Consider the following 7,458-nt stretch of genomic DNA (forward strand, 5'->3'; position numbering starts at 1 on the left):
GGTAACGGTTCGGATGTGTCACACGACCGTCACTGGGAATAAATTAGTAGAAAATTGTTAGTGGGGCCATCTATGAAGGTTTGATGGAAACTCGAAACAAAAACATGTCGACAAAGACAGTTAAATAAGAGTAATTGAGATTAGAATGTCGATGTAATTAAAGCAGGGATAATTTAGCAGTCAATTTAATGAGTAAATGTTAAATTTAATTGGAGATTAGAATTGTGTTGTTCGGGTATAATAATTAATGTAAAAAAACGCCATCTATGGTCAATTAAAGGAATTAATGGTAGGCGTCATGGAAAATTAGTGAACTAATGCCGAACTGGGTTTAGCGGCAGATTAACCTGGGAGGCTATTTAGTTAGTTTCACGTGGGAATTATAGAGGTCGCTTTAGGTAATGGAAATGTAAATTTTATCTAAAAACAAGAAATATGGTCACAAATTCATCAAAAATAGACTTGATATAGTAATAGAATCATTAGTATTAGTCTACAGTAGATCTTAGATACATTTGATGTTAATAATTATGTTAATTTAAAGAAATATCAACGGAAGCATCATGGAAACGGCAAGTTGTCGAAATTAGCTAAATAAGTTAAGAAAAACCGAAAATGCAAGCATTACGTAATCGTAGTATAGATCATTGGTTCATTATCTATTATAAATTTAAGTTTTCATTCAAAACGGAGTAGTATTAGCAGAGTAATTACACATTTAGTTATGATGAAATTACAAGCACTCTGTCGCACTGACTTAAAGTAGGAACGTGGCGAAATTATAAGCAAATTTTGAGTAGCGTTAATACGACAAAGGAAACTATGAATAAAGTGGCGCGAATTGGGGATACCAGTTAATAATTGTAGGCAAATTAGCTATTTTATAACGAACAATAGAAGTATGTAATTGGCTATTTATATTCAAAGAGTGTAGGGAGTAATAAGTAGAAAATTATCATTAGAAGTAAGATTATTGTTAGATAGGTTAAGGAAATTAAAACGTTGAGGTAAAATTGAAGTATTTGACAAATACATATAAATATTTATTGAAAATTATTGTTGTAGCACAATATAAAAATGAAACGTATTTACTAGAATAGTTAAGCTAGGATAGTGTCAAGATAAATAGGAAATTTTAGTTCAAAAATAAATTTTACGGATTAAAATTTGGCTATTTTGAGATAAGGATTTGGCAGAAGAAAAAGCGAGAGCTGGCAATGTCAACGTTGTCGACTTTGGTAAGCTTGGCGTCGTTTGGTCGCTTGGCGCGAAAATACCAGAGGTCCCGGGAGAGAAGCTATAAATAGAGGTGACAAAAAAGGGCGGAGGCCAGATGGATTTAGATTTCGTAGAGTCAACATCGTTATTTTGCTAGTCGGGGGGTTTAGTTTCTGTGCTGTGCGCCATTTTGTTAACAAATTAGAGTCAATAGTATCGGGTAATTTTATTTCATTAATTTTAATTGGGGTTTTTGATTTATTTAATTTGAATTATTTTAATTTACAAGAAATGTGAGTATTTCTTCAGGAAGTAAAGTGTCGGGGTCTTGATCATTAATCTGCGGAATAATGATTAACTCTCTGGTTTTTATTATTTGTGAAATATTTAGTGCTGATTTTCATTCGGAAAATCTTTATGTGAGGGACTTTGCGGTCTTGTGGCGGTGAAGTCCTTTATTTGTTCTTGTAGTGTGGAGTGATCGTTTTATAGCGTTTCATTTCAGCCTACGTATATTTGTACTAACCCATAACTTTTCTGTGTTTTTCCCAACTTAATGGAAATGACTTTGGTTCCTCCATAACGTACCTTGGTTGAGCTTTAAGTCCGTCTATATCGTCTGACACCTAACGGTGACAACGTGGACGAAATAGGCTTCCACTTCCTGAAGCTGTGGCGGCTTCAGCGGCAAATTACTGTCGTACCAGCCACCAGTGGATTCTGTTTGTCTTTTGTAACGACTAAGTAGCGCTCGTCGAAGTGAATGCGTGTCTTGTTGACGCTTGGTTTGTACTTAAGAAACTCAGAATTCCTGTCCCCTATTTATTTACGTATTTATGCACAACGTTAGGTATTCTGCTGTTCCGCGGGGCTCTCCGTCATAGGGACTTTCCTTCGGGAAAGTTGAGAGCTCAGCACCATTTAGGGACCGATAGGGCTTTAGGTATACACACCATCATTGTTGATAGGAGATTAGAAGAAATTCATTGCACCGTGAATTTCTACATTACACTAAATGTACATGTGGGATTAATTCTCTAGTTTTGCTAATCACAGACAGAGAGTAGGGGCCTCAGGCAAGCTTAAAGTACAATTGTAGGATTTATTAGGGCTATATAGGTAGGGAAGTTCATAGGGCTTAGCTAGAGTAGCGTTTCCTTACACCGGGAAAAGTTACTATTTTAACTCACCACACAATTAGTTCACCTATGAGGGTTTTCCTCCAAATTGCTAAACTTCAACACAGAGCTAGGGAAAGCTTAAACTCGCACACACATAGTTTTAAGGCATAAACTAGATTTTAAGAAAAGAGAATAAAACATAAAATTTATTTAAGTACTTACGTCAAAACTTCATTATACAAAACTTAGTTCATAAGAACTTGACTACGAATAACTTTATTAAATTAGTAAGTTGACTTCAATTTAAAACCAAAATACGGTTTGATCATTTTGTTAAGAGTAAATAACAATAACATATTTTAGCTGTCTTTCCTATAATGAATAAGCGGGAATTGATATGACACGATCTCATAGCTAAGTGGACAATTAAATGCCAGATAACTTACTGAATAATATTTAACACAATTATCATCTAATTTCGATTTGAATTACGATTGCCAGCTAAAATAAGCTTTGTTTTGATAAAATTAATATCAAACATCATATTCATACTTTTGATTAAGATCTCATCAAATTATGTCTAGTAATAAGTTAGAGATAAAATCGTAGAGGGTTTTGGACCATCTATCAATTAAAATACAAAAGTCTTTCGTGTTATAAATACATACTAGCTGTTTTAGTTGTCGTACCTACTTACATTGAGTGAACGGATGTAGAAATCCTGACTACGGTCGATAGCTTACGTTGACACATACCAGGCAACAGTCTATCTGGAAATTTATGTACTTTTCATTCGATCTCGATTTAAACATAATTGATTAAGGATTGATAGTTGAAACAGTTTATTGTTCATTTAAAATATATGAATTGAGACAAAACTAGTCATAGACGAGTCCAAAACCTAATACAGAGGTTATCTTGAATACCCAAGGGTTATCTAGTTATAAGCTAGTTAGATTATTATTAACGCTTGTGTTCTGGGCGTAAAGTATAGAAATCGGTACTTACTTTCTGCTTTACTCTGGTAACGCCAAATGCTGGTAGAACTAGAAAATTAGACTAAGTAGATAGCTCATTAAAATAAGTGAAAGTCACTATGAGATTAGTAATTATACCAAAATAAAATTATGTCAAATTAGACATTCCATATATCTAAGATAGATAAGACATAATCTAAATTAAGAGATACTAGTGCCTATAGTAAATGAATAGCTGTAGTGTCTAAACTCATTCCTGAACTAATTATCAAAGTTATAATTAAGCATCTCATAGAGTATTCTAATATAAGCATAGAATAAGTAACCATAAGTCTAAAATTAGATTCAACTTGTTACAAAACATTGTGTTTGTATTTCCATACTTTGATTTGAATGCACCGAAAGTTAGTGCTTAGTCTAGTAAAATCACAACTTGACATATCCATAGAGATATATTGCTCTGGTGTGCGAAAGGAAGGATCGGGGGTGGCAGGAAGAGATCCTCCGAGACCTCAGGTCTCGGTATTAAACTTAGTTTTAAGTCAAAATAGATTCAGAAGTAATACAAACACAAACTCTATCCGTAGTAGAAATATTTCCTCTCATTTTTCCAAACTGATTATTCTAGGTAACCTGAAAGATCCATTTCTAGAACTATCCAGTCTAAACATACTAGTATATCTAAATTCACATCTCAGTAATTAAAGTTTCACCCTAAAGTTCAGTAGAGTTCAATCTAGAGTCAAAATTATCACGAAGTTAGGTACTGCTTAATTAATTATAACATTAGAAACACAACTGTAGGCTTTTCAAATTAATTCTCAAATAAAAGCACTTAGGTTATTGCTGGGCATAAGGTAGGTTCCTAATCCACTAGACGATTCACGATCACAAGGCCATAAATTAATTTAAGTTAAATCACCATAAGTTAAGTGTAGTATTAAGTAGGTTAAGAAGGGGTAGTTAGTTAGTCTTAAAATTAGCTAATAATTCAAGGCCATTAGAAGGGTTATTACAATTTGTTGGCCGTGACCAGCATAAGTACAGTCAAGTACAAGTACAATTAAAGATAATTTAAAAAATACTTATTATATCATCACCACCTATTACTACCATCAAAAGACTTATTACAATATGGTATGCCATGACCAGGAAGAACTTAATTTAATTTTACTTAAGTAATTTAGAGTTTGGTGTTAGTTTAATCATAGTCTGTTTACAGTTTGCAAAGCTGTGAGCTAGAATACAAACAAAAGTAGAAAGAAAATCATGACCAAAATGAGTATTTAATTAATAACATAGATAAAAATAATAACAAGTGTTGTAAATAAAAAGATTTGAGGTTAAGAATTAATTTAGATATAGATTGTAGTAAGTAAAAGATAGGTAATATAGCATAAAATCAGTAGTTTTCAAAACAGTGGTGTTCTTTTAGACTGCCACAATTTGCTGTTCGTGAAATGGAGTTTGAGATTAATTTGAATTAAAGTTGTGATAGTATAGAGAATCAGCTCTCTCATTCTGAGAGGAGACCTGTGTGCTTAGTAGTAGGATATGCATAGACTGGGGTGATGATGATGATGATTATAATCAGTGTAATAGCAGTATGGAGATAGGAATAACTTGAGAATAGTTTAATAATTTAATAAATTTAGCGGGTCACAACATAAAGAACTTCTTGTCGAAATGAAGACGGTCGTAAGCACTTCCTATTTTTAATTCACTTCACTAAAAACACTGAGATAGTTTATTCTTGATTGACGAACATTCACAGAAGTAAGACGAGGGTCCACCCTTGGTTAAAAGCTGCAATGATCACAAGATCTAGGCGTGATGTAGGAGTAATCGATGCACTGTTTTCTTCGGCCTTAGTAATGAATAGTCATCTGTTTCATTAGAAGTAGCGTAGACAGTTTAGTAATATCAGATTTGAGAGCTAAGCGGATTAAAACTCAAATAAAAGTAGCGTTTGCTTTTGTTGCGAGTTGACAGTTAGAAGTTAAAACTGCAGGGCTACTACGAAACTCGAAAATCAAAGTTCGTATCGCACTGTCTCTTTTACTCGCATATTAAATGATTTAAGCGTCGGCGGGACGGCAACATGCGAGGTTCGAGTTTTGCACTTCCGTGGTATAGGGCCAGACTTCACACATGCGCATGCGTAGACGTGAAACAAGACGCCATTTTAGATATGAAAAAATACCGGTCAAACGTCTACAATACATCAAAAGTTAGAGAGAGATAGCGATATTTTACTTAAAGCCCAAGTAAAGCTCGGTTGCCCAAGCATTCTTAAGTAATAGGGGAAATGATTTATAAACTATGTATTAATTACTCAGGATTAGTATAATGAGAAATTTTGCTTTAATCAGATTAGTATTGAGTATAATAGTCATTATAGAGATATTTAATCAGATTAGTATTGAGTAAAATATTAGTCACAATGCCTAGAAAGTAGAGCGCAGAGAATAGAAGTTGATCTAAGCAAAACAGTAATATATGATAGATTTACAGATCAGAAATTAACATAAAGTAAAAATCTGTTACTTTAGAATTTAATTTATGAGGGGAAAGCGAGAAAGTCAATTACAATTTATTACATTAAGTTTACTTATAAATGTTTGGTATAAACAAATCAGTAAATAACTAACGGGGTTGCTTTGTTGTTATATGAAAGTTGAGACAATTGTTATTAATAGTTTACCAAATTAATGATTGAGTAATTAATGAAATGATAATAGTAGAGGGTTATAGGTAAAGAAATAAAACAACATACCAAAAATTAATCATAGCACCTAAAAGCGTTTAAATTATTTTATTAAGAGGAAGATGTCTGCGGACAGCGGTATAGTTAGAGTGAGATTAGTTCATTGATTGTGTAGCAGGAGTACATCCGAGTTCAAATCGTGAGAGGTAGACACTAGTTCAATCCATGCTCAAGTATGTGTGATATAGTGATGTTCAGCGCCCATCTGTCATTAGATTGTCACACTTTCTGTAAATAAAAGAAAGAAATAAATAACAGAAAGAGTAGTTTGAAGTTAGAGTAGAATGAATTTTAATTGGGTTTTAGCTTACACAAACATTTGGAGTTTAAATGTCACTTGAAATGTAATAACAATAGAAATAATTTAACAGTTGAAATTTTATAAGATTATGACATAGTGAGTTAAGAAAGTTAGTACATACCATTCAATGTCAACAACAATGGGCTGTTGTGGGGTCTGGCTTCATTGAATGAGCTCAGTAAATTTAAATTTCATTATAAGAGCGATCCGAGTGAGCTTTAGACATTTTACATTTGAGATACACTGGGTGAGGTTTTATCTGAAAGATAAAAGGCATTATTATTACACAGTTAACACTTGGACGTATTTAAAACGCGAGCACTGTTAATACCGTTTAAAACAATAGTTAGTTACTGTCGAAACTTGAGTCCAAATCAATAGTTACAGTTAGATCATAGAACGTAAGTTATGTCGGCGGCACTCACCTGTTAAATTATAAACTCGCGGATACGGTAAATTTTAGTTATCTTTAAATACTTTTAGTGTAATAAAGACAAGCGTAAGTTCATAGTAAATTGAGGTTAGAACCTTTCTTTGACGATAGAATTATAGTGTTGACGTTGGCAGCTGCGCGGTGACAGATAGCGAAGGGCGGTACGAGTATTTATTTTTAAATTGCGCGTAAGCGAGGTAAAGGGTTCACGTCCATAGATACGAAACGTGGCGACTTGGAAGCGGAAAATTTAGGTGTACTTTATATTAAAATTAGGGCGATATGAGAAACAAATTTGAAATATAAAACGTATTAAAGAAAAATCAAACCACATAAAATAGAAGTTAAACTGTTATCGTTAAGGTTTAAATTTATTCAAAATCAGTTATTAAGCGGTTAAATTGGATGTAATTATTAACGTAAAGAATTTTATGAATAATGGGGGAGATGAATTAAAATTTAGAAATAAAATACTTTAACAAGAACAGCTGTGTAAATAAAAATAAAATAAAGTAAGGCACTGTAGTTAAAGTACAAAATTTTATTATTTGTAGTATAAAAGGGGTCAATGTAAAATAAATGATAGAGGAATGTGGATTGTATTAGAGAGGGGAAATAGTTAGTTAAATTTCATGCACCTG

At 32.9% G+C, this 7,458-nt stretch overlaps 1 long non-coding RNA gene across 1 annotated transcript; it reads right to left on the minus strand.

Moving 5' to 3' along the window:
• Nucleotides 1-6,098: 6,098 nt before the first annotated feature.
• Nucleotides 6,099-7,232, minus strand: LOC141430285 (uncharacterized). The gene is made up of 3 exons (XR_012451636.1): nt 6,810-7,232; nt 6,506-6,643; nt 6,099-6,311 (listed from the first exon to the last, which is right to left on the minus strand). It is a non-coding gene; the product is annotated as an uncharacterized lncRNA (long non-coding RNA).
• Nucleotides 7,233-7,458: the final 226 nt, after the last annotated feature.

This window comes from Choristoneura fumiferana, chromosome 8 (genome assembly GCF_025370935.1).
Source record: "Choristoneura fumiferana chromosome 8, NRCan_CFum_1, whole genome shotgun sequence".
NCBI classification, from domain to species: domain Eukaryota; kingdom Metazoa; phylum Arthropoda; class Insecta; order Lepidoptera; family Tortricidae; genus Choristoneura; species Choristoneura fumiferana.